This window comes from Pseudorca crassidens, chromosome 18 (assembly GCF_039906515.1).
Source record: "Pseudorca crassidens isolate mPseCra1 chromosome 18, mPseCra1.hap1, whole genome shotgun sequence".
Taxonomy (NCBI): Eukaryota; Metazoa; Chordata; class Mammalia; order Artiodactyla; family Delphinidae; genus Pseudorca; species Pseudorca crassidens.
Window position 1 is genome coordinate 118,746 of NC_090313.1, and position 25,397 is coordinate 144,142.

Below are 25,397 nucleotides of genomic sequence, written 5' to 3' on the forward strand. Positions count from 1 at the left end.
CCGTCCCCTAACCCTAACCCTAGCCCAAACCCTAACCCTAACCCTTCCCCGAAGCCTGACCCTCACCCGTCCCCTAATCCTAACCCGTACGCTGACACTCACCCGCGCCCTCACACGTACGCTCCCCCTAAAGCGTTGTCGTGCCCTCACCTGGACCCTAAACCGTCCCCGTACCCTAACCCTAACCCTAGCCCGAACCCTAACCCTAACCCTTCCCCGAATCCTGACCCTCACCCGTCCCCTAATCCTAACCCGTACGCTGACACTCACCCGCGCCCCCACACGTACGCTCCCCCTAAAGCGTTGTCGTGCCCTCACCTGGACCCTAAACCGTCCCCGTCCCCTAACCCTAACCCTAGCCCGAACCCTAACCCTAACCCTTCCCCGAAGCCTGACCCTCACCCGTCCCCAATCCTAACCAGTACGCTGACACTCACCCGCGCCCTCACACGTACGCTCCCCCTAAAGCGTTGTCGTGCCCTCACCTGGACCCTAAACCGTCCCCGTCCCCTAACCCTAACCCTAGCCCGAACCCTAACCCTAACCCTTCCCCGAAGCCTGACACTCACCCGTCCCCAATCCTAACCCGTACGCTGACACTCACCCGCGCCCTCACACGTACGCTCCCCCTAAAGCGTTGTCATGCACTCACCTGGACCCTAAACCGTCCCCTTCCCCTAACCCTAACCCTAGCCCGAACCCTAACCCTAACCCTTCCCCGAAGCCTGACCCGCACCCGTCCCCTAATCCTAACCCGTACGCTGACACTCACCCGCGCCCTCACACGTACGCTCCCCCTACAGCGTTGTCGTGCCCTCACCTGGACCCTAAACCGTCCCCGTCCCCTAACCCTAACCCTAGCCCGAACCCTAAACCTATCCCTTCCCCAAAGCCTGACCCTCACCCGTCCCCTAATCCTAACCCGTACGCTGACACTCACCCACGCCCTCACACGTACGCTCCCCCTAAAGCGTTGTCGTGCCCTCACCTGGACCCTAAACCGTCCCCGTCCCCTAACCCTAACCCTAGCCCGAAACCTAACCCTAGCCCTTCCCCGAAGCCTGACCCTCACCCGTCCCCTAATCCTAACCCGTACGCTGACACTCACCCGCGCCCTCACACGTATGCTCCCCCTAAAGCGTTGTCGTGCCCTCACCTGGACCCTAAACCGTCCCCGTCCTCTAACCCTAACCCTAGCCCGAACCCTAAGCCTAACCCTTCCCCGAAGCCTGACCCTCACCCGTCCCCTAATCCTAACCCGTACGCTGACACTCACCCGCGCCCTCACACGTACGCTCCCCCTAAAGCGTTGTCGTGCCCTCACCTGGACCCTAAACCGTCCCCGTCCCCTAACCCTAACCCTAGCCCGAACCCTTACCCTAACCCTTCCCCGAAGCCTGACCCTCACCCGACCCCTAATCCTAACCCGTACGCTGACACTCACCCGCGCCCTCACACGTACGCTCCCCCTAAAGCGTTGTCGTGCCCTCACCTGGGCCCTAAACCGTCCCCGTCCCCTAACCCTAACCCTAGCCCGAACCCTAACCCTAACCCTTCCCCGAAGCCTGACCCTCACCCGGCCCCTAATCCTAACCCGTACGCTGACACTCACCCGAGCCCTCACACGTACGCTCCCCCTAAAGCGTTGTCGTGCCCTCACCTGGACCCTAAACCGTCCCCGTCCCCAACCCTAACCCTAGCCCGAACCCTTACCCTAACCCTTCCCAGAAGCCTGACACTCACCCGTCCCCTAATCCTAACCCGTACGCTGACACTCACCCGCGCCCTCACACGTACGCTCCCCCTAAAGCGTTGTCGTGCCCTCACCGGGGCCCTAAACCGTCCCCGTCCCCTAACCCTAACCCTAGCCCGAACCCTAACCCTAACCCTTCCCCGAAGCCTGACCCTCACCCGTCCCCTAATCCTAACCCGTACGCTGACACTCACCCGCGCCCTCACACGTACGCTCCCCCTAAAGCGTTGTCGTGCCCTCACCTGGACCCTAAACCGTCCCCGTCCCCAACCCTAACCCTAGCCCGAACCCTTACCCTAACCCTTCCCAGAAGCCTGACCCTCACCCGTCCCCTAATCCTAACCCGTACGCTGACACTCACCCGCGCCCTCACACGTACGCTCCCCCTAAAGCGTTGTCGTGCCCTCACCTTGACCCTAAACCGTCCCCGTCCACTAACCTTAACCCTAGCCCGAACCCTAACCCTAACCCTTCCCCGAAGCCTGACCCTCACCCGTCCCCTAATCCTAACCCGTACGCTGACACTCACCTGCGCCCTCACACGTACGCTCCCCCTAAAGTGTTGTCGTGTCCTCACCTGGACCCTAAAACGTCCCCGTCCCCTAACCCTAACCCTAGCCCGAACCCTAACCCTAACCCTTCCCCGAAGCCTGACCCTCACCCGTCCCCTAATCCTAACCCGTACGCTGACACTCACCTGCGCCCTCACACGTACGCTCCCCCTAAAGCGTTGTCGTGCCCTCACCTGGACCCTAAACCGTCCCCGTCCCCTAACCCTAACCCTAGCCCGAACCCTAACCCTAACCCTTCCCCGAAGCCTGACCCTCACCCGTCCCCAATCCTAACCCGTACGCTGACACTCACCCGCGCCCTCACACGTACGCTCCCCCTAAAGCGTTGTCATGCCCTCACCTGGACCCTAAACCGTCCCCGTCCCCTAACCCTAACCCTAGCCCAAACCCTAACCCTAACCCTTCCCCGAAGCCTGACCCTCACCCGTCCCCTAATCCTAACCCGTACGCTGACACTCACCCGCGCCCTCACACGTACGCTCCCCCTAAAGCGTTGTCGTGCCCTCACCTGGACCCTAAACCGTCCCCGTCCTCTAACCCTAACCCTAGCCCGAACCCTAAGCCTAACCCTTCCCCGAAGCCTGACCCTCACCCGTCCCCTAATCCTAACCCGTACGCTGACACTCACCCGCGCCCTCACACGTACGCTCCCCCTAAAGCGTTGTCGTGCCCTCACCTGGACCCTAAACCGTCCCCGTCCCCTAACCCTAACCCTAGCCCGAACCCTTACCCTAACCCTTCCCAGAAGCCTGACCCTCACCCGTCCCCTAATCCTAACCCGTACGCTGACACTCACCCGCGCCCTCACACGTACGCTCCCCCTAAAGCGTTGTCGTGCCCTCACCTGGGCCCTAAACCGTCCCCGTCCCCTAACCCTAACCCTAGCCCGAACCCTAACCCTAACCCTTCCCCGAAGCCTGACCCTCACCCGGCCCCTAATCCTAACCCGTACGCTGACACTCACCCGCGCCCTCACACGTACGCTCCCCGTAAAGCGTTGTCGTGCCCTCACCTTGACCCTAAACCGTCCCCGTCCACTAACCTTAACCCTACCCCGAACCCTAACCCTAACCCTTCCCCGAAGCCTGACCCTCACCCGTCCCCTAATCCTAACCCGTACGCTGACACTCACCTGCGCCCTCACACGTACGCTCCCCCTAAAGCGTTGTCGTGTCCTCACCTGGACCCTAAAACGTCCCCGTCACCTAACCCTAACCCTAGCCCGAACCCTAACCCTAACCCTTCCCCGAAGCCTGACCCTCACCCGTCCCCTAATCCTAAACCGTACGCTGACACTCACCTGCGCCCTCACACGTACGCTCCCCCTAAAGCGTTGTCGTGCCCTCACCTGGACCCTAAACCGTCCCCGTCCCCTAACCCTAACCCTAGCCCGAACCCTAACCCTAACCCTTCCCCGAAGCCTGACCCTCACCCGTCCCCAATCCTAACCCGTACGCTGACACTCACCCGCGCCCTCACACGTACGCTCCCCCTAAAGCGTTGTCGTGCCCTCACCTGGACCCTAAACCGTCCCCGTCCCCTAACCCTAACCCTAGCCCGAACCCTTACCCTAACCCTTCCCAGAAGCCTGACCCTCACCCGTCCCCTAATCCTAACCCGTACGCTGACACTCACCCGCGCCCTCACACGTACGCTCCCCCTAAAGCGTTGTCGTGCCCTCACCTGGGCCCTAAACCGTCCCCGTCCCCTAACCCTAACCCTAGCCCGAACCCTAACCCTAACCCTTCCCCGAAGCCTGACCCTCACCCGGCCCCTAATCCTAACCCGTACGCTGACACTCACCCGCGCCCTCACACGTACGCTCCCCCTAAAGCGTTGTCGTGCCCTCACCTGGACCCTAAACCGTCCCCGTCCCCAACCCTAGCCCTAGCCCGAACCCTTACCCTAACCCTTCCCCGAAGCCTGACCCTCACCCGTCCCCTAATCCTAACCCGTACGCTGACACTCACCCGCGCCCTCACACGTACGCTCCCCCTAAAGCGTTGTCGTGCCCTCACCTGGGCCCTAAACCGTCCCCGTCCCCTAACCCTAACCCTAGCCCGAACCCTAACCCTAAACCTTCCCCGAAGCCTGACCCTCACCCGTCCCCTAATCCTAACCCGTACGCTGACACTCACCCGCGCCCTCACACGTACGCTCCCCCTAAAGCGTTGTCGTGCCCTCACCTGGACCCTAAACCGTCCCCGTCCCCAACCCTAACCCTAGCCCGAACCCTTACCCTAACCCTTCCCAGAAGCCTGACCCTCACCCGTCCCCTAATCCTAACCCGTACGCTGACACTCACCCGCGCCCTCACACGTACGCTCCCCCTAAAGCGTTGTCGTGCCCTCACCTGGGCCCTAAACCGTCCCCGTCCCCTAACCCTAACCCTAGCCCAAACCCTAACCCTAACCCTTCCCCGAAGCCTGACCCTCACCCTTCACCTAATCCTAACCCGTACGCTGACACTCACCCGCGCCCTCACACGTACGCTCCCCCTAAAGCGTTGTCGTGCCCTCACCTGGACCCTAAACCGTCCCTGTCCCCTAACCCTAACCCTAGCCCGAACCCTAACCCTAACCCTTCCCCGAAGCCTGACCCTCACCCGTCCCCTAATCCTAACCCGTACGCTGACACTCACCCGCGCCCTCACACGTACGCTCCCCCTAAAGCGTTGTCGTGCCCTCACCTGGACCCTAAACCGTCCCCGTCCCCTAACCCTAACCCTAGCCCGAGCCCTAACCCTAACCCTTCCCCGAAGCCTGACCCTCACCTGTCCCCTAATCCTAACCCGTACGCTGACACTCACCCGCGCCCTCACACGTACGCTCCCCCTAAAGAGTTGTCGTGCCCTCACCTGGGCCCTAAACCGTCCCCGTCCCCTAACCCTAACCCTAGCCCGAACCCTAACCCTAACCCTTCCCCGAAGCCTGACCCTCACCCGGCCCCTAATCCTAACCCGTACGCTGACACTCACCCGCGCCCTCACACGTACGCTCCCCCTAAAGCGTTGTCGTGCCCTCACCTTGACCCTAAACCGTCCCCGTCCACTAACCTTAACCCTAGCCCGAACCCTAACCCTAACCCTTCCCCGAAGCCTGACCCTCACCCGTCCCCTAATCCTAACCCGTACGCTGACACTCACCTGCGCCCTCACACGTACGCTCCCCCTAAAGCGTTGTCGTGTCCTCACCTGGACCCTAAAACGTCCCCGTCCCCTAACCCTAACCCTAGCCCGAACCCTAACCCTAACCCTTCCCCGAAGCCTGACCCTCACCCGTCCCCTAATCCTAACCCGTACGCTGACACTCACCTGCGCCCTCACACGTACGCTCCCCCTAAAGCGTTGTCGTGCCCTCACCTGGACCCTAAACCGTCCCCGTCCCCTAACCCTAACCCTAGCCCGAACCCTAACCCTAACCCTTCCCCGAAGCCTGACCCTCACCCGTCCCCAATCCTAACCCGTACGCTGACACGCACCCGCGCCCTCACACGTACGCTCCCCCTAAAGCGTTGTCGTGCCCTCACCTGGACCCTAAACCGTCCCCGTCCCCTAACCCTAACCCTAGCCCGAACCCTTACCCTAACCCTTCCCAGAAGCCTGACCCTCACCCGTCCCCTAATCCTAACCCGTACGCTGACACTCACCCGCGCCCTCACACGTACGCTCCCCCTAAAGCGTTGTCGTGCCCTCACCTGGGCCCTAAACCGTCCCCGTCCCCTAACCCTAACCCTAGCCCGAACCCTAACCCTAACCCTTCCCCGAAGCCTGACCCTCACCCGGCCCCTAATCCTAACCCGTACGCTGACACTCACCCGCGCCCTCACACGTACGCTCCCCCTAAAGCGTTGTCGTGCCCTCACCTGGACCCTAAACCGTCCCCGTCCCCAACCCTAGCCCTAGCCCGAACCCTTACCCTAACCCTTCCCAGAAGCCTGACCCTCACCCGTCCCCTAATCCTAACCCGTACGCTGACACTCACCCGCGCCCTCACACGTACGCTCCCCCTAAAGCGTTGTCGTGCCCTCACCTGGGCCCTAAACCGTCCCCGTCCCCTAACCCTAACCCTAGCCCGAACCCTAACCCTAACCCTTCCCCGAAGCCTGACCCTCACCCGTCCCCTAATCCTAACCCGTACGCTGACACTCACCTGCGCCCTCACACGTACGCTCCCCCTAAAGCGTTGTCGTGCCCTAACCTGGACCCTAAACCGTCCCCGTCCCCTAACCCTAACCCTAGCCCGAACCCTAACCCTAACCCTTCCCCGAAGCCTGACCCTCACCCGTCCCCTAATCCTAACCCGTACGCTGACACTCACCCGCGCCCTCACACGTACGCTCCCCCTAAAGCGTTGTCGTGCCCTCACCTGGACCCTAAACCGTCCCCGTCCCCAACCCTAGCCCTAGCCCGAACCCTTACCCTAACCCTTCCCAGAAGCCTGACCCTCACCCGTCCCCTAATCCTAACCCGTACGCTGACACTCACCCGCGCCCTCACACGTACGCTCCCCCTAAAGCGTTGTCGTGCCCTCACCTGGGCCCTAAACCGTCCCCGTCCCCTAACCCTAACCCTAGCCCGAACCCTAACCCTAACCCTTCCCCGAAGCCTGACCCTCACCCGTCCCCTAATCCTAACCCGTACGCTGACACTCACCCGCGCCCTCACACGTACGCTCCCCCTAAAGCGTTGTCGTGCCCTCACCTGGACCCTAAACCGTCCCCGTCCCCAACCCTAACCCTAGCCCGAACCCTTACCCTAACCCTTCCCAGAAGCCTGACCCTCACCCGTCCCCTAATCCTAACCCGTACGCTGACACTCACCCGCGCCCTCACACGTACGCTCCCCCTAAAGCGTTGTCGTGCCCTCACCTGGGCCCTAAACCGTCCCCGTCCCCTAACCCTAACCCTAGCCCAAACCCTAACCCTAACCCTTCCCCGAAGCCTGACCCTCACCCTTCACCTAATCCTAACCCGTACGCTGACACTCACCCGCGCCCTCACACGTACGCTCCCCCTAAAGCGTTGTCGTGCCCTCACCTGGACCCTAAACCGTCCCTGTCCCCTAACCCTAACCCTAGCCCGAACCCTAACCCTAACCCTTCCCCGAAGCCTGACCCTCACCCGGCCCCTAATCCTAACCCGTACGCTGACACTCACCCACGCCCTCACACGTACGCTCCCCCTAAAGCGTTGTCGTGCCCTCACCTTGACCCTAAACCGTCCCCGTCCACTAACCTTAACCCTAGCCCGAACCCTAACCCTAACCCTTCCCCGAAGCCTGACCCTCACCCGTCCCCTAATCCTAACCCGTACGCTGACACTCACCTGCGCCCTCACACGTACGCTCCCCCTAAAGCGTTGTCGTGTCCTCACCTGGACCCTAAAACGTCCCCGTCCCCTAACCCTAACCCTAGCCCGAACCCTAACCCTAACCCTTCCCCGAAGCCTGACCCTCACCCGTCCCCTAATCCTAACCCGTACGCTGACACTCACCTGCGCCCTCACACGTACGCTCCCCCTAAAGCGTTGTCGTGCCCTCACCTGGACCCTAAACCGTCCCCGTCCCCTAACCCTAACCCTAGCCCGAACCCTAACCCTAACCCTTCCCCGAAGCCTGACCCTCACCCGTCCCCAATCCTAACCCGTACGCTGACACGCACCCGCGCCCTCACACGTACGCTCCCCCGAAAGCGTTGTCGTGCCCTCACCTGGACCCTAAACCGTCCCCGTCCCCTAACCCTAACCCTAGCCCGAACCCTTACCCTAACCCTTCCCAGAAGCCTGACCCTCACCCGTCCCCTAATCCTAACCCGTACGCTGACACTCACCCGCGCCCTCACACGTACGCTCCCCCTAAAGCGTTGTCGTGCCCTCACCTGGACCCTAAACCGTCCCCGTCCCCAACCCTAGCCCTAGCCCGAACCCTTACCCTAACCCTTCCCAGAAGCCTGACCCTCACCCGTCCCCTAATCCTAACCCGTACGCTGACACTCACCCGCGCCCTCACACGTACGCTCCCCCTAAAGCGTTGTCGTGCCCTCACCTGGACCCTAAACCGTCCCCGTCCCCAACCCTAACCCTAGCCCGAACCCTTACCCTAACCCTTCCCAGAAGCCTGACCCTCACCCGTCCCCTAATCCTAACCCGTACGCTGACACTCACCCGCGCCCTCACACGTACGCTCCCCCTAAAGCGTTGTCGTGCCCTCACCTGGGCCCTAAACCGTCCCCGTCCCCTAACCCTAACCCTAGCCCAAACCCTAACCCTAACCCTTCCCCGAAGCCTGACCCTCACCCTTCACCTAATCCTAACCCGTACGCTGACACTCACCCGCGCCCTCACACGTACGCTCCCCCTAAAGCGTTGTCGTGCCCTCACCTGGACCCTAAACCGTCCCTGTCCCCTAACCCTAACCCTAGCCCGAACCCTAACCCTAACCCTTCCCCGAAGCCTGACCCTCACCCGTCCCCTAATCCTAACCCGTACGCTGACACTCACCCGCGCTCTCACACGTACGCTCCCCCTAAAGTGTTGTCGTGCCCTCACCTGGACCCTAAACCGTCCCCGTCCCCTAACCCTAACCCTAGCCCGAGCCCTAACCCTAACCCTTCCCCGAAGCCTGACCCTCACCTGTCCCCTAATCCTAACCCGTACGCTGACACTCACCCGCGCCCTCACACGTACGCTCCCCCTAAAGAGTTGTCGTGCCCTCACCTGGGCCCTAAACCGTCCCCGTCCCCTAACCCTAACCCTAGCCCGAACCCTAACCCTAACCCTTCCCCGAAGCCTGACCCTCACCCGGCCCCTAATCCTAACCCGTACGCTGACACTCACCCGCGCCCTCACACGTACGCTCCCCCTAAAGCGTTGTCGTGCCCTCACCTTGACCCTAAACCGTCCCCGTCCACTAACCTTAACCCTAGCCCGAACCCTAACCCTAACCCTTCCCCGAAGCCTGACCCTCACCCGTCCCCTAATCCTAACCCGTACGCTGACACTCACCTGCGCCCTCACACGTACGCTCCCCCTAAAGCGTTGTCGTGTCCTCACCTGGACCCTAAAACGTCCCCGTCCCCTAACCCTAACCCTAGCCCGAACCCTAACCCTAACCCTTCCCCGAAGCCTGACCCTCACCCGTCCCCTAATCCTAACCCGTACGCTGACACTCACCTGCGCCCTCACACGTACGCTCCCCCTAAAGCGTTGTCGTGCCCTCACCTGGACCCTAAACCGTTCCCGTCCCCTAACCCTAACCCTAGCCCGAACCCTAACCCTAACCCTTCCCCGAAGCCTGACCCTCACCCGTCCCCAATCCTAACCCGTACGCTGACACTCACCCGCGCCCTCACACGTACGCTCCCCCTAAAGCGTTGTCGTGCCCTCACCTGGACCCTAAACCGTCCCCGTCCCCTAACCCTAACCCTAGCCCGAACCCTTACCCTAACCCTTCCCAGAAGCCTGACCCTCACCCGTCCCCTAATCCTAACCCGTACGCTGACACTCACCCGCGCCCTCACACGTACGCTCCCCCTAAAGCGTTGTCGTGCCCTCACCTGGGCCCTAAACCGTCCCCGTCCCCTAACCCTAACCCTAGCCCGAACCATAACCCTAACCCTTCCCCGAAGCCTGACCCTCACCCGGCCCCTAATCCTAACCCGTACGCTGACACTCACCCGCGCCCTCACACGTACGCTCCCCCTAAAGCGTTGTCGTGCCCTCACCTGGACCCTAAACCGTCCCCGTCCCCAACCCTAGCCCTAGCCCGAACCCTTACCCTAACCCTTCCCAGAAGCCTGACCCTCACCCGTACCCTAATCCTAACCCGTACGCTGACACTCACCCGCGCCCTCACACGTACGCTCCCCCTAAAGCGTTGTCGTGCCCTCACCTGGGCCCTAAACCGTCCCCGTCCCCTAACCCTAACCCTAGCCCGAACCCTAACCCTAACCCTTCCCCGAAGCCTGACCCTCACCCGTCCCCTAATCCTAACCCGTACGCTGACACTCACCCGCGCCCTCACACGTACGCTCCCCCTAAAGCGTTGTCGTGCCCTCACCTGGACCCTAAACCGTCCCCGTCCCCAACCCTAACCCTAGCCCAAACCCTTACCCTAACCCTTCCCAGAAGCCTGACCCTCACCCGTCCCCTAATCCTAACCCGTACGCTGACACTCACCCGCGCCCTCACACGTACGCTCCCCCTAAAGCGTTGTCGTGCCCTCACCTGGACCCTAAACCGTCCCCGTACCCTAACCCTAACCCTAGCCCGAACCCTAACCCTAACCCTTCCCCGAAGCCTGACCCTCACCCGTCCCCTAATCCTAACCTGTACGCTGACACTCACCTGCGCCCTCACACGTACGCTCCCCCTAAAGCTTTGTCGTGCCCTCACCTGGACCCTAAACCGTCCCCGTCCCCTAACCCTAACCCTAGCCCGAACCCTAAGCCTAACCCTTCCCCGAAGCCTGACCCTCACCCGTCCCCTAATCCTAACCCGTACGCTGACACTCACCCGCGCCTTCACACGTACGCTCCCCCTAAAGCGTTGTCGTGCCCTCACCTGGACCCTAAACCGTCCCCGTCCCCTAACCCTAACCCTAGCCCGAACCCTTACCCTAACCCTTCCCAGAAGCCTGACCCTCACCCGTCCCCTAATCCTAACCCGTACGCTGACACTCACCCGTGCCCTAACACGTACGCTCCCCCTAAAGCGTTGTCGTGCCCTCACCTGGACCCGAAACCGTCCCCTTCCCCTAACCCTAACCCTAGCCCGAACCCTAAACCTAACCCTTCCCCGAAGCCTGACCCTCACCCGTCCCCTAATCCTAACCCGTACGCTGACACTCACCCGCGCCCTCACACGTACACTCCCCCTAAAGCGTTGTCGTGCCCTCACCTGGACCCTAAACCGTCCCCGTCCCCTAACCCTAACCCTAGCCCGAAACCTAACCCTAGCCCTTCCCCGAAGCCTGACCCTCACCCGTCCCCTAATCCTAACCCGTACGCTGACACTCACCCGCGCCCTCACACGTACGCTCCCCCTAAAGCGTTGTCGTGCCCTCACCTGGACCCTAAACCGTCCCCGTCCCCTAACCCTAACCCTAGCCTGAACCCTAACCCTAACCCTTCCCCGAAGCCTGACCCTCACCCGTCCCCTAATCCTAACCCGTACGCTGACACTCACCCGCGCCCTCACACGTACGCTCCCCCTAAAGCGTTGTCGTGCCCTCACCTGGACCCTAAACCGTCCCCGTCCTCTAAGCCTAACCCTAGCCCGAACCCTAAGCCTAACCCTTCCCCGAAGCCTGACCCTCACCCGTCCCCTAATCCTAACCCGTACGCTGACACTCACCCGCGCCCTCACACGTACGCTCCCCCTAAAGCGTTGTCGTGCCCTCACCTGGACCCTAAACCGTCCCCGTCCCCTAACCCTAACCCTAGCCCGAGCCCTAACCCTAATCCTTCCCCGAAGCCTGACCCTCACCTGTCCCCTAATCCTAACCCGTACGCTGACACTCACCCGCGCCCTCACACGTACGCTCCCCCTAAAGAGTTGTCGTGCCCTCACCTGGGCCCTAAACCGTCCCCGTCCCCTAACCCTAACCCTAGCCCGAACCCTAACACTAACCCTTCCCCGAAGCCTGACCCTCACCCGGCCCCTAATCCTAACCCGTACGCTGACACTCACCCGCGCCCTCACACGTATGCTCCCCCTAAAGCGTTGTCGTGCCCTCACCTTGACCCTAAACCGTCCCCGTCCACTAACCTTAACCCTAGCCCGAACCCTAACCCTAACCCTTCCCCGAAGCCTGACCCTCACCCGTCCCCTAATCCTAACCCGTACGCTGACACTCACCCGCGCCCTCACACGTACGCTCCCCCTAAAGCGTTGTCGTGTCCTCACCTGGACCCTAAAACGTCCCCGTCCCCTAACCCTAACCCTAGCCCGAACCCTAACCCTAACCCTTCCCCGAAGCCTGACCCTCACCCGTCCCCTAATCCTAACCCGTACGCTGACACTCACCTGTGCCCTCACACGTACGCTCCCCCTAAAGCGTTGTCGTGCCCTCACCTGGACCCTAAACCGTCCCCGTCCCCTAACCCTAACCCTAGCCCGAACCCTAACCCTAACCCTTCCCCGAAGCCTGACCCTCACCCGTCCCCAATCCTAACCCGTACGCTGCCACTCACCCGCGCCCTCACACGTACGCTCCCCCTAAAGCGTTGTCGTGCCCTCACCTGGACCCTAAACCGTCCCCGTCCCCTAACCCTAACCCTAGCCCGAACCCTTACCCTAACCCTTCCCAGAAGCCTGACCCTCACCTGTCCCCTAATCCCAACCCGTACGCTGACACTCACCCGCGCCCTCACACGTACGCTCCCCCTAAAGCGTTGTCGTGCCCTCACCTGGGCCCTAAACCGTCCCCGTCCCCTAACCCTAACCCTAGCCCGAACCCTAACCCTAACCCTTCCCCGAAGCCTGACCCTCACCCGGCCCCTAATCCTAACCCGTACGCTGACACTCACCCGCGCCCTCACACGTACGCTCCCCCTAAAGCGTTGTCGTGCCCTCACCTGGACCCTAAACCGTCCCCGTCCCCAACCCTAGCACTAGCCCGAACCCTTACCCTAACCCTTCCCAGAAGCCTGACCCTCACCCGTCCCCTAATCCTAACCCGTACGCTGACACTCACCCGCGCCCTCACACGTACGCTCCCCCTAAAGCGTTGTCGTGCCCTCACCTGGGCCCTAAACCGTCCCCGTCCCCTAACCCTAACCCTAGCCCGAACCCTAACCCTAACCCTTCCCCGAAGCCTGACCCTCACCCGTCCCCTAATCCTAACCCGTACGCTGACACTCACCCGCGCCCTCACACGTACGCTCCCCCTAAAGCGTTGTCGTGCCCTCACCTGGACCCTAAACCGTCCCCGTCCCCAACCCTAACCCTAGCCCGAACCCTTACCCTAACCCTTCCCAGAAGCCTGACCCTCACCCGTCCCCTAATCCTAACCCGTACGCTGACACTCACCCGCGCCCTCACACGTACGCTCCCCCTAAAGCGTTGTCGTGCCCTCACCTGGACCCTAAACCGTCCCCGTCCCCTAACCCTAACCCTAGCCCGAACCCTAACCCTAACCCTTCCCCGAAGCCTGACCCTCACCCGTCCCCTAATCCTAACCCGTACGCTGACACTCACCTGCGCCCTCACACGTACGCTCCCCCTAAAGCTTTGTCGTGCACTCACCTGGACCCTAAACCGTCCCCGTCCCCTAACCCTAACCCTAGCCCGAACCCTAAGCCTAACCCTTCCCCGAAGCCTGACCCTCACCCGTCCCCTAATCCTAACCCGTACGCTGACACTCACCCGCGCCTTCACACGTACGGTCCCCCTAAAGCGTTGTCGTGCCCTCACCTGGACCCTAAACCGTCCCCGTCCCCTAACCCTAACCCTAGCCCGAACCCTTACCCTAACCCTTCCCAGAAGCCTGACCCTCACCCGTCCCCTAATCCTAACCCGTACGCTGACACTCACCCGTGCCCTAACACGTACGCTCCCCCTAAAGCGTTGTCGTGCTCTCACCTGGACCCTAAACCGTCCCCTTCCCCTAACCCTAACCCTAGCCCGAACCCTAACCCTAACCCTTCCCCGAAGCCTGACCCTCACCCGTCCCCTAATCCTAACCCGTACGCTGACACTCACCCGCGCCCTCACACGTACACTCCCCCTAAAGCGTTGTCGTGCCCTCACCTGGACCCTAAACCGTCCCCGTCCCCTAACCCTATCCCTAGCCCGAAACCTAACCCTAGCCCTTCCCCGAAGCCTGACCCTCACCCGTCCCCTAATCCTAACCCGTACGCTGACACTCACCCGCGCCCTCACACGTACGCTCCCCCTAAAGCGTTGTCGTGCCCTCACCTGGACCCTAAACCGTCCCCGTCCCCTAACCCTAACCCTAGCCTGAACCCTAACCCTAACCCTTCCCCGAAGCCTGACCCTCACCCGTCCCCTAATCCTAACCCGTACGCTGACACTCACCCGCGCCCTCACACGTACGCTCCCCCTAAAGCGTTGTCGTGCCCTCACCTGGACCCTAAACCGTCCCCGTCCTCTAAGCCTAACCCTAGCCCGAACCCTAAGCCTAACCCTTCCCCGAAGCCTGACCCTCACCCGTCCCCTAATCCTAACCCGTACGCTGACACTCACCCGCGCCCTCACACGTACGCTCCCCCTAAAGCGTTGTCGTGCCCTCACCTGGACCCTAAACCGTCCCCGTCCCCTAACCCTAACCCTAGCCCGAACCCTTACCCTAACCCTTCCCAGAAGCCTGACCCTCACCCGTCCCCTAATCCTAACCCGTACGCTGACACTCACCCGCGCCCTCACACGTACGCTCCCCCTAAAGCGTTGTCGTGCCCTCACCTGGGCCCTAAACCGTCCCCGTCCCCTAACCCTAACCCTAGCCCGAACCCTAACCCTAACCCTTCCCCGAAGCCTGACCCTCACCCGGCCCCTAATCCTAACCCGTACGCTGACAGTCACCCGCGCCCTCACACGTACGCTCCCCCTAAAGCGTTGTCGTGCCCTCACCTGGACCCTAAACCGTCCCCGTCCCCAACCCTAACCCTAGCCCGAACCCTTACCCTAACCCTTCCCAGAAGCCTGACACTCACCCGTCCCCTAATCCTAACCCATACGCTGACACTCACCCGCGCCCTCACACGTACGCTCCCCCTAAAGCGTTGTCGTGCCCTCACCTGGGCCCTAAACCGTCCCCGTCCCCTAACCCTAACCCTAGCCCGAACCCTAACCCTAACCCTTCCCCGAAGCCTGACCCTCACCCGTCCCCTAATCCTAACCCGTACGCTGACACTCACCCGCGCCCTCACACGTACGCTCCCCCTAAAGCGTTGTCGTGTCCTCACCTGGACCCTAAACCGTCCCCGTCCCCAACCCTAACCCTAGCCCGAACCCTTACCCTAACCCTTCCCAGAAGCCTGACCCTCACCCGTCCCCTAATCCTAACCCGTACGCTGACACTCACCCGCGCCCTCACACGTACGCTCCCCCTAAAGCGTTGTCGTGCCCTCACCTGGACCCTAAACCATCCCCGTCCCCTAACCCTAACCCTAGCCCGAACCCTTACCCTAACCCTTCCCAGAAGCCTGACCCTCACCCGTCCCCTAATCCTAACCCGTACGCTGACACTCACCCGCGCCCTCACACGTACGCTCCCCCTAAAGCGTTGTCGTGCCCTCACCTGGGCCCTAAACCGTCCCCGTCCCCTAACCCTAACCCTAGCCCGAACCCTAAACCTAACCCTTCCCCGAAGCCTGACCCTCACCCGGCCCCTAATCCTAACCCGTACGCTGACACTCACCCGCGCCCTCACACGTACGCTCCCCCTAAAGCGTTGTCGTGCCCTCACCTTGACCCTAAACCGTCCCCGTCCACTAACCTTAACCCTAGCCCGAACCCTAACCCTAACCCTTCCCCGAAGCCTGACCCTCACCCGTCCCCTAATCCTAACCCGTACGCTGACACTCACCTGCGCCCTCACACGTACGCTCCCCCTAAAGCGTTGTCGTGTCCTCACCTGGACCCTAAAACGTCCCCGTCCCCTAACCCTAACCCTAGCCCGAACCCTAACCCTAACCCTTCCCCGAAGCCTGACCCTCACCCGTCCCCTAATCCTAACCCGTACGCTGACACTCACCTGCGCCCTCACACGTACGCTCCCCCTAAAGCGTTGTCGTGCCCTCACCTGGACCCTAAACCGTCCCCGTCACCTAACCCTAACCCTAGCCCGAACCCTAACCCTAACCCTTCCCCGAAGCCTGACCCTCACCCGTCCCCAATCCTAACCCGTACGCTGACACTCACCCGCGCCCTCACACGTACGCTCCCCCTAAAGCGTTGTCGTGCCCTCACCTGGACCCTAAACCGTCCCCGTCCCCTAACCCTAACCCTAGCCCGAACCCTTACCCTAACCCTTCCCAGAAGCCTGACCCTCACCCGTCCCCTAATCCTAACCCGTACGCTGACACTCACCCGCGCCCTCACACGTACGCTCCCCCTAAAGCGTTGTCGTGCCCTCACCTGGGCCCTAAACCGTCCCCGTCCCCTAACCCTAACCCTAGCCCGAACCCTAACCCTAACCCTTCCCCGAAGCCTGACCCTCACCCGGCCCCTAATCCTAACCCGTACGCTGACACTCACCCGCGCCCTCACACGTACGCTCCCCCTAAAGCGTTGTCGTGCCCTCACCTGGACCCTAAACCGTCCCCGTCCCCTAACCCTAACCCTAGCCCGAACACTAACCCTAACCCTTCCCCGAAGCCTGACCCTCACCCGTCCCCTAATCCTAACCCGTATGCTGACACTCACCCGCGCCCTCACACGTACGCTCCCCCTAAAGCGTTGTCGTGCCCTCACCTGGACCCTAAACCGTCCCCGTCCCAAACCCTAACCCTAGCCCGAACCCTTACCCTAACCCTTCCCAGAAGCCTGACCCTCACCCGTCCCCTAATCCTAACCCGTACGCTGACACTCACCCGCGCCCTCACACGTACGCTCCCCCTAAAGCGTTTTCGTGCCCTCACCTGGGCCCTAAACCGTCCCCGTCCCCAAACCCTAACCCTAGCCCAAACCCTAACCCTAACCCTTCCCCGAAGCCTGACACTCACCCGTCACCTAATCCTAACCCGTACGCTTACAGTCACCCGCGCCCTCACACGTACGCTCCCCCTAAAGCGTTGTCGTGCCCTCACCTGGACCCTAAACCGTCCCCGTCCCCTAACCCTAACCCTAGTCCGAACCCTAACCCTAACCCTTCCCCGAAGCCTGACCCTCACTCGTCCCCTAATCCTAACCCGTACGCTGACAGTCACCCGCGCCCTCACACGTACGCTCCCCCTAAAGCGTTGTCGTGCCCTCACCTGGACCCTAAACCGTCCCCGTCCCCTAACCCTAACCCTAGCCCGAACCCTAACCCTAACCCTTCCCCGAAGCCTGACCCTCACCCGTCCCCAATCCTAACCCGTACGCTGACACTCTCCCGTGCCATCACACGTATGCTCCCCCTAAAGCGTTGTCGTGCCCTCACCTGGACCCTAAACCGTCCCCGTCCCCTAACCCTAACCCTAGCCCGAACCCTAACCCTAACCCTTCCCCGAAGCCTGACCCTCACCCGTCCCCAATCCTAACCCGTACGCTGACACTCACCCGCGCCCTCACACGTACGCTCCCCCTAAAGCGTTGTCGTGCCCTCACCTGGACCCTAAACCGTCCCCGTCCCCTAACCCTAACCGTAGCCCGAACCCTAACCCTAACCCTTCCCCGAAGCCTGACCCTCACCCGTCCCCAATCCTAACCCGTACGCTGACACTCACCCGCGCCCTCACACGTACGCTCCCCCTAAAGCGTTGTCGTGCCCTCACCTGGACCCTAAACCGTCCCCGTCCCCAACCCTAACCTTAGCCCGAACCCTTACCCTAACCCTTCCCAGAAGCCTGACCCTCACCCGTCCCCTAATCCTAACCCGTACGCTGACACTCACCCGCGCCCTCACACGTACGCTCCCCCTAAAGCGTTGTCGTGCCCTCACCTGGGCCCTAAACCGTCCCCGTCCCCTAACCCTAACCCTAGCCCAAACCCTAACCCTAACCCTTCCCCGAAGCCTGACCCTCACCCGTCACCTAATCCTAACCCGTACGCTGACACTCACCCGCGCCCTCACACGTACGCACCCCCTAAAGCGTTGTCGTGCCCTCACCTGGACCCTAAACCGTCCCCGTCCCCTAACCCTAACCCTAGCCCGAACCCTAACCCTAACACTTCCCCGAAGCCTGACCCTCACCCGTCCCCTAATCCTAACCCGTACGCTGACACTCACCCGCGCCCTCACACGTACGCTCCCCCTAAAGCGTTGTCGTGCCCTCACCTGGACCCTAAACCGTCCCCGTCCCCTAACCCTAACCCTAGCCCGAGCCCTAACCCTAACCCTTCCCCGAAGCCTGACCCTCACCTGTCCCCTAATCCTAACCCGTACGCTGACACTCACCCGCGCCCTCACACGTACGCTCCCCCTAAAGAGTTGTCGTGCCCTCACCTGGGCCCTAAACCGTCCCCGTCCCCTAACCCTAGCCCGAACCCTAACCTTAACCCTTCCCCGAAGCCTGACCCTCACCCGTCCCCTAATCCTAACCCGTACGCTGACAGTCACCCGCGCCCTCACACGTACGCTCTCCCTAAAGCGTTGTCGTGCCCTCACCTGGACCCTAAACCGTCCCCGTCCCCTAACCCTAACCCTAGCCCGAACCCTAACCCTAACCCTTCCCCGAAGCCTGACCCTCACCCGTCCCCTAATCCTAACCCGTACGCTGACACTCACGTGCGCCCTCACACGTACGCTCTCCCTAAAGCGTTGTCGTGCCCTCACCTGGACCCTAAACCGTCCCCGTCCCCTAACCCTAACCCTAGCCCGAACCCTAACCCTAACCCTTCCCCGAAGCCTGACCCTCACCCGTCCCCAATCCTAACCCGTACGCTGACACTCACCCGCGCCCTCACACGTACGCTCCCCCTAAAGCGTTGTCGTGCCCTCACCTGGACCCTAAACCGTCCCCGTCCCCTAACCCTAACCCTAGCCCGAACCCTAACCCTAACCCTTCCCCGAAGCCTGACCCTCACCCGTCCCCTAATCCTAAACCGTACGCTGACACTCACCCGCGCCCTCACACGTACGCTCCCCCTAAAGCGTTGTCGTGCCCTCACCTGGACCCTAAACCGTCCCCGTCCCCTAACCCTAACCCTAGCCCGAACCCTAACCCTAACCCTTCCCCGAAGCCTGACCCTCACCCGTCCCCTAATCCTAACCCGTACGCTGACACTCACCCGCGCCCTCACACGTACGCTCCCCCTAAAGCGTTGTCGTGCCCTCACCTGGACCCTAAACCGTCCCCGTCCCCAACCCTAACCCTAGCCCGAACCCTTACCCTAACCCTTCCCAGAAGCCTGACCCTCACCCGTCCCCTAATCCTAACCCGTACGCTGACACTCACCCGCGCCCTCACACGTACGCTCCCCCTAAAGCGTTGTCGTGCCCTCAACTGGGCCCTAAACCGTCCCCGTCCCCTAACCCTAACCCTAGCCCAAACCCTAACCCTAACCCTTCCCCGAAGCCTGACACTCACCCGTCACCTAATCCTAACCCGTACGCTGACAGTCACCCGCGCCCTCACACGTACGCTCCCCCTAAAGCGTTGTCGTGCCCTCACCTGGACCCTAAACCGTCCCCGTCCCCTAACCCTAACCCTAGCCCGAACCCTAACCCTAACCCTTCCCCGAAGCCTGACCCTCACCCGTCCCCTAATCCTAACCCGTACGCTGACACTCACCCGCGCCCTCACACGTACGCTCCCCCTAAAGCTTTGTCGTGCCCTCACCTAGACCCTAAACCGTCCCCGTCCCCTAACCCTAACCCTAGCCCGAGCCCTAACCCTAACACTTCCCCGAAGCCTGACCCTCACCCGTCCCCTAATCCTAACCCGTACGCTGACACTCACCCGCGCCCTCACACGTACGCTCCCCCTAAAGCGTTGTCGTGCCCTCACCTGGGCCCTAAACCGTCCCCGTCCCCTAACCCTAGCCCGAACCCTAACCCTAACCCTTCCCCGAAGCCTGACCCACACCCAACCCCTAATCCTAACCCGTACGCTGACAGTCACCCGCGCCCTCACACGTACGCTCCCCCTAAAGCGTTGTCGTGCCCTCACCTGGACCCTAAACCGTCCCCGTCCCCTAACCCTAACCCTAGCCCGAACCCTAACCCTAACCCTTCCCCGAAGCCTGACCCTCACCCGTCCCCTAATCCTAACCCGTACGCTGACACTCACCCGCGCCCTCACACGTACGCTCCCCCTAAAGCGTTGTCGTGCCCTCACCTGGACCCTAAACCGTCCCCGTCCCCTAACCCTAACCCTAGCCCGAACCCTAACCCTAACACTTCCCCGAAGCCTGACCCTCACCCGTCCCCTAATCCTAACCCGTACGCTGACACTCACCCGCGCCCTCACACGTACGCTCCCCCTAAAGCGTTGTCGTGCCCTCACCTGGACCCTAAACCGTCCCCGTCCCCTAACCCTAACCCTAGTCCGAACCCTAACCCTAACCCTTCCCCGAAGCCTGACCCTCACTCGTCCCCTAATCCTAACCCGTACGCTGACACTCTCCCGCGCCCTCACACGTACGCTCCCCCTAAAGCGTTGTCGTGCCCTCACCTGGACCCTAAACCATCCCCGTCACCTAACCCTAACCCTAGCCCGAACCCTAACCCTAACCCTTCCCCGAAGCCTTTCCCTCACCCGTCCCCAATCCTAACCCGTACGCTGACACTCACCCGTGCCATCACACGTACGCTCCCCCTAAAGCGTTGTCGTGCCCTCACCTGGACCCTAAACCGTCCCCGTCCCCTAACCCTAACCCTAGCCCGAACCCTAACCCTAACCCTTCCCCGAAGCCTGACCCTCACCCGTCCCCAATCCTAACCCGTACGCTGACACTCACCCGCGCCCTCACACGTACGCTCCCCCTAAAGCGTTGTCGTGCCCTCACCTGGACCCTAAACCGTCCCCGTCCCCTAACCCTAACCGTAGCCCGAACCCTAATCCTAACCCTTCCCCGAAGCCTGACCCTCACCCGTCCCCAATCCTAACCCGTACGCTGACACTCACCCGCGCCCTCACACGTACGCTCCCCCTAAAGCGTTGTCGTGCCCTCACCTGGACCCTAAACCGTCCCCGTCCCCTAACCCTAACCCTAGCCCGAACCCTAACCCTAACCCTTCCCCGAAGCCTGACCCTCACCCGTCCCCTAATCCTAACCCGTACGCTGACACTCACCCGCGCCCTCACACGTACGCTCCCCCTAAAGCGTTGTCGTGCCCTCACCTGGACCCTAAACCGTCCCCGTCCCCTAACCCTAACCCTAGCCCGAACCCTAACCCTAACCCTTCCCCGAAGCCTGACCCTCACCCGTCCCCTAATCCTAACCCGTACGCTGACACTCACCCGCGCCCTCACACGTACGCTCCCCCTAAAGCGTTGTCGTGCCCTCACCTTGACCCTAAACCGTCCCCGTCCCCTAACCCTAACCCTAGCCCGAACCCTAACCCTAACCCTTCCCTGAAGCCTGACCCTCACCCGGCCCCTAATCCTAACCCGGACGCTGACACTCACCCGCGCCCTCACACGTACGCTCCCCCTAAAGCGTTGTCGTGCCCTCACCTAGACCCTAAACCGTCCCCGTCACCTAACCCTATCCCTAGCCCGAACCCTAACCCTAACCCTTCCCCGAAGCCTGACCCTCACCCGTCCCCTAATCCTAACCCGTACGCTGACACTCACCCGCGCCCTCACACGTACGCTCCCCCTAAAGCGTTGTCGTGCCCTCACCTGGACCCTAAACCGTCCCCGTCCCCTAACCCTAACCCTAGCCCGAACCCTAACCCTAACCCTTCCCCGAAGCCTGACCCTCACCCGTCCCCTAATCCTAACCCGTACGCTGACACTCACCCGCGCCCTCACACGTACGCTCCCCCTAAAGCGTTGTCGTGCCCTCACCTGGACCCTAAACCGTCCCCGTCCCCAACCCTAACCCTAGCCCGAACCCTTACCCTAACCCTTCCCAGAAGCCTGACCCTCACCCGTCCCCTAATCCTAACCCGTACGCTGACACTCACCCGCGCCCTCACACGTACGCTCCCCGTAAAGCGTTGTCGTGCCCTCACCTGGGCCCTAAACCGTCCCCGTCCCCTAACCCTAACCCTAGCCCGAACCCTAACCCTAACCCTTCCCCGAAGCCTGACCCTCACCCGTCACCTAATCCTAAGCCGTACGCTGACAGTCACCTGCGCCCTCACACGTACGCTCCCCCTAAAGCGTTGTCGTGCCCTCACCTGGACCCTAAACCGTCCCCGTCCCCTAACCCTAACCCTAGCCCGAACCCTAACCCTAAACCTTCCCCGAAGCCTGACCCTCACCCGTCCCCTAATCCTAACCCGTATGCTGACACTCACCCGCGCCCTCACACGTACGCTCCCCCTAAAGCGTTGTCGTGCCCTCACCTGGACCCTAAACCGTCCCCGTCCCCAACCCTAACCCTAGCCCGAACCCTTACCCTAACCCTTCCCAGAAGCCTGACCCTCACCCGTCCCCTAATCCTAACCCGTACGCTGACACTCACCCGCGCCCTCACACGTACCCTCCCCCTAAAGCGTTGTCGTGCCCTCACCTGGACCCTAAACCGTCCCCGTCCCCTAACCCTAACCCTAGCCCGAACCCTAACCCTAACCCTTCCCCGAAGCCTGACCCGCACCCGTCCCCTAATCCTAACCCGTACGCTGACACTCACCCGCGCCCTCACACGTACGCTCCCCCTAAAGCGTTGTCGTGCCATCACCTGGACCCTAAACCGTCCCCGTCCCCTAACCCTAAACCTAGCCCGAACCCTACCCCTAACCCTTCCCCGAAGCCTGACCCGCACCCGTCCCCTAATCCTAACCCGTACGCTGACACTCACCCGCGCCCTCACACGTACGCTCCCCCTACAGCGTTGTCGTGCCCTCACCTGGACCCTAAACCGTCCCCGTCCCCTAACCCTAACCCTAGCCCGAACCCTAACCCTAAACCTTCCCCGAAGCCTGACCCTCACCCGTCCCCTAATCCTAACCCGTACGCTGACACTCACCCGCGCCCTCACACGTACGCTCCCCCTAAAGCGTTGTCGTGCCCTCACCTGGACCCTAAACCGTCCCCGTCCCCTAACCCTAACCCTAGCCCGAACCCTAACCCTAACACTTCCCCGAAGCCTGACCCTCACCCGTCCCCTAATCCTAACCCGTACGCTGACACTCACCCGCGCCCTCACACGTACGCTCCCCCTAAAGCGTTGTCGTGCCCTCACCTGGACCCTAAACCGTCCCCGTCCCCTAACCCTAACCCTAGTCCGAACCCTAACCCTAACCCTTCCCCGAAGCCTGACCCTCACTCGTCCCCTAATCCTAACCCGTACGCTGACACTCTCCCGCGCCCTCACACGTACGCTCCCCCTAAAGCGTTGTCGTGCCCTCACCTGGACCCTAAACCATCCCCGTCACCTAACCCTAACCCTAGCCCGAACCCTAACCCTAACCCTTCCCCGAAGCCTGACCCTCACCCGTCCCCAATCCTAACCCGTACGCTGACACTCACCCGTGCCATCACACGTACGCTCCCCCTAAAGCGTTGTCGTGCCCTCACCTGGACCCTAAACCGTCCCCGTCCCCTAACCCTAACACTAGCCCGAACCCTAACCCTAACCCTTCCCCGAAGCCTGACCCTCACCCGTCCCCAATCCTAACCCGTACGCTGACACTCACCCGCGCCCTCACACGTACGCTCCCCCTAAAGCGTTGTCGTGCCCTCACCTGGACCCTAAACCGTCCCCGTCCCCTAACCCTAACCGTAGCCCGAACCCTAATCCTAACCCTTCCCCGAAGCCTGACCCTCACCCGTCCCCAATCCTAACCCGTACGCTGACACTCACCCGCGCCCTCACACGTACGCTCCCCCTAAAGCGTTGTCGTGCCCTCACCTTGACCCTAAACCGTCCCCGTCCCCTAACCCTAACCCTAGCCCGAACCCTAACCCTAACCCTTCCCTGAAGCCTGACCCTCACCCGGCCCCTAATCCTAACCCGGACGCTGACACTCACCCGCGCCCTCACACGTACGCTCCCCCTAAAGCGTTGTCGTGCCCTCACCTAGACCCTAAACCGTCCCCGTCACCTAACCCTATCCCTAGCCCGAACCCTAACCCTAACCCTTCCCCGAAGCCTGACCCTCACCCGTCCCCTAATCCTAACCCGTACGCTGACACTCACCCGCGCCCTCACACGTACGCTCCCCCTAAAGCGTTGTCGTGCCCTCACCTGGACCCTAAACCGTCCCCGTCCCCTAACCCTAACCCTAGCCCGAACCCTAACCCTAACCCTTCCCCGAAGCCTGACCCTCACCCGTCCCCTAATCCTAACCCGTACGCTGACACTCACCCGCGCCCTCACACGTACGCTCCCCCTAAAGCGTTGTCGTGCCCTCACCTGGACCCTAAACCGTCCCCGTCCCCAACCCTAACCCTAGCCCGAACCCTTACCCTAACCCTTCCCAGAAGCCTGACCCTCACCCGTCCCCTAATCCTAACCCGTACGCTGACACTCACCCGCGCCCTCACACGTACGCTCCCCGTAAAGCGTTGTCGTGCCCTCACCTGGGCCCTAAACCGTCCCCGTCCCCTAACCCTAACCCTAGCCCGAACCCTAACCCTAACCCTTCCCCGAAGCCTGACCCTCACCCGTCACCTAATCCTAAGCCGTACGCTGACAGTCACCTGCGCCCTCACACGTACGCTCCCCCTAAAGCGTTGTCGTGCCCTCACCTGGACCCTAAACCGTCCCCGTCCCCTAACCCTAACCCTAGCCCGAACCCTAACCCTAAACCTTCCCCGAAGCCTGACCCTCACCCGTCCCCTAATCCTAACCCGTATGCTGACACTCACCCGCGCCCTCACACGTACGCTCCCCCTAAAGCGTTGTCGTGCCCTCACCTGGACCCTAAACCGTCCCCGTCCCCAACCCTAACCCTAGCCCGAACCCTTACCCTAACCCTTCCCAGAAGCCTGACCCTCACCCGTCCCCTAATCCTAACCCGTACGCTGACACTCACCCGCGCCCTCACACGTACCCTCCCCCTAAAGCGTTGTCGTGCCCTCACCTGGACCCTAAACCGTCCCCGTCCCCTAACCCTAACCCTAGCCCGAACCCTAACCCTAACCCTTCCCCGAAGCCTGACCCGCACCCGTCCCCTAATCCTAACCCGTACGCTGACACTCACCCGCGCCCTCACACGTACGCTCCCCCTAAAGCGTTGTCGTGCCATCACCTGGACCCTAAACCGTCCCCGTCCCCTAACCCTAAACCTAGCCCGAACCCTACCCCTAACCCTTCCCCGAAGCCTGACCCGCACCCGTCCCCTAATCCTA